The sequence below is a fragment of the Gorilla gorilla genome, chromosome 8 (assembly GCF_029281585.2).
Source record: "Gorilla gorilla gorilla isolate KB3781 chromosome 8, NHGRI_mGorGor1-v2.1_pri, whole genome shotgun sequence".
In the NCBI taxonomy this organism is placed as follows: Eukaryota; Metazoa; Chordata; class Mammalia; order Primates; family Hominidae; genus Gorilla; species Gorilla gorilla.
Window position 1 is genome coordinate 90,324,545 of NC_073232.2, and position 2,928 is coordinate 90,327,472.

At 41.5% G+C, this 2,928-nt stretch overlaps 1 non-coding gene across 1 annotated transcript; it reads left to right on the top strand.

The window, feature by feature from the left end:
• The first annotated feature begins 284 nt into the window (after nucleotides 1-284).
• On the top strand, nucleotides 285-389 carry LOC115936077 (U6 spliceosomal RNA). Its single transcript, XR_004071661.1, has one exon. It is a non-coding gene; the product is annotated as a U6 spliceosomal RNA (small nuclear RNA).
• The last annotated feature ends 2,539 nt before the right edge of the window (nucleotides 390-2,928 follow it).

Sequence of the window (2,928 nt, forward strand, 5' to 3'; positions counted from 1 at the left end):
ATGTTGGTTTGCTTAATGTGACAAAATCTAGTCCTAACATGTGCCGTCATTTTGAGGGCTCTCCTTATAGCTATAGCTAGCTGAGAAAGAGAAAACCAGTACTGGCAACCAGGAGCTGTCCTGGTACAATCAGCAATGCACAATGGCATTGTTAAAAGCTGTTCTGGTCTTCACAATTAGGTCTTGATGTTGTCCAGTTGAACATAAACAACTGCACAAAACATCAGCATCAGACAAGGCCACTTTGTGACCATGAGAGTTCCTGACAAAAATAAGATCACTCCGTGCTCGCTTCAGCAATACATATACTAAAATTGGAATGATACAGAGAAGGTTAGCATGGCCTCTGTGCAAGGATGACACAAATTCATGAAATGTTCCGTTTTAAAAAAATAATAATATTATTCCATATCATGTGTGAACACAGACAAAATATGAACATTGTCCAAGCCACAGAATACCAACTCCCCACCCATCCTAGCTAATACGAGTGACTGCTGATTTAGCAATTAAAGCTCTAACCTGGCTTCCTTCCTCTCACTTTCTAGATAAGATGCCCAATTATAGAATTAATTCCACTTCCTGACAGCGTCCAATTCAGACCAAAGTCCCGCTTCCTTGAATCCTTTCCCAAATCACCACACACAGCTTAAATCCTGTAAGTCCTTTTTGACACTCTCCTACAGAGACACTCCACAGTTTCCAATTGTGTGTGTTCTCTCTCATCGCAGTGAATAACACCAGTTTGTTCAATTCCAGTTGTGTTCCTGGAGGTCTACATGGCATTCATGTTGCTATGCTGTGTCTCTGTACAGTGAAAACTAAAAATAAATCTACTCAACATATCAATCTGTAATTCAAATGATCCCACCCAAATGGAAAGCCCCTATTCTTCAACAGACTTCAATCATCAAGAAACCAAAACATTAATTTGTAGTAATCAGATTCATTGAAATTATCCCCTTGTGCTATTTCCATGGCCTGGAAAAGACCCAGTCAGAACCTTCACCTGGTAGCGAGTTTGCAGTAACTACAGCAAGTTCAACTCAATGTTTCTTCAAATAAGAAAAATGTGTAGTAAAATAGACAGCTTGAAGCTATACTCTATTTTTCTCCCTTTCTTTTTTTTTTGAGATGGAGTCTGGCTCTGGCACTGAGGCTGGAGTGCAGTGGCACAATCTCGGCTCACTGCAACCTCTGCCTCCTGGGTTCAAGTGATTCCCTTGCCTCAGCCTCCCGGGTAGCTGGGATTACAGGCGCCCACCACCATGTCCGGCTAATTTTTGTAATTTTGGTAGAGACGGGGTTTCACCATGTTGCCCAGGCTGGTCATGAACTCCTGACCTCAACTGACCCGCCCGCCTTGGCCTCCCAAAGTACTGAGATTACAGGCATCACCCACTGTGCCTGGCCAATTTTTCTCCCTTTCTTTTTTTCCTGCTTGTTTTGTTCCTATCCCTCCTCTCCGTTTCCTGCCTTATCCCTTGCTAAACTTCCAACTTTTCAGTGGTTCCTGAGCTTCATTCGCTAAGAGCTACTTTAAGTGGGACACTCTTGGACTAAGTTCATAAATCAGATTCTTAAATCACATCTGTCATTCATAGGCAGCTCTTGCAGCTATACTGCCTGCCATTTTTCCTTCTACTCTTTACCTGCTTAAAAAGGACCACAGCTTGCCTCATTTTCTCAAGAAAAAGTAATAGGCCCTCTCAAATGCTCTAATAGGGGAAAGCAAGAGACAACTCAATTTCTATTCTAATTTCCACTTTTATCCTTTTTCTCCTCTCCTGATCCACAGGCTGCATTCAAAAGTAAACTTCTAGAAACAATGCCCTTGCTTTTATTGTCTAAATCAAAGGCATAACTCTCAAGATGGAAAAACAGAAGGGAAATTATAAGGCAGGTACTTTAGGACAAGTAATGCCTTCAGATGTTTTTCCTCCTCACTCAAAATAAGCATTGATGCCAAAATTACAACTATACTTGGCTGGGTGCGGTGGCTCATGCCTGTAATCCCAGCATTTTGGGAGGCCGAGGCAGGCAGATCACGAGGTCAAGAGATCGAGACCATTCTGGCCAACATGATGAAACCCCGTCTCTACTAAAAATACAAAAATTAGCTGGGTGTGGTGGTGCACGCCTGTAGTCCCAGCTACTTGGGAGGCTGAGGCAGGAGAATCATTTGAACCCAGGAGGCGGAGGTTGCAGTGAGCCGAGATCGCACCACTGCACTCCAGCCTGGTGACAGAGCAAGACTCCGTCTAAAAAAAAAAAAAAAAAATACATATATATATATGATTCTTGAGAATAAGAACCTTAATATCTTTAGAATCTCTGGTTCCTATCTAAACACCTAGGGAAAAAGCAAATGATAAATAAACATTGTTTGAATGATTTAATTAATCACCTATGGGGGAAAAAAATGTAGCATACATTAACCAAATAGGAGAAAAATTCATAAGATGGACAAGGAAGAAGGTGACATGAACCAAAAACAAAAGGTCATTGTGAGCATTGTGTTTTCTTTAGGGCTTGCAAAAAAATCACCTTGAAACTTGAGGCATAAAGAAACAAACAATAAATTAGGAGTCAGGTCACCCAGGTTTTCAGAAGATCTGAAGCTTGTTTGTTCTATACTCTTTCTGTTTCGGTTTTGTTTTTTTCTTTTTTAAATAAACTTAGAGGCAGGCTCAGTGGCTGATGCCTGTAATCTCAATGCTTTGAGAGGCCAAGGCAGGAAGATCACTTGAGTCCAGGAGGTTGAGACCAGCCTGGGCAACATAGCAAGACCCCGCCTCCACACACACACAAAAATTTTAATTAGCAGGTCTTGGTGGCTAATATTACCTCAAAAGAACTTTTACATTGGTTACAGAATGTAATTGATCAGACTCTCCTAGGTATTGATCACCACACAGTGTGACATCA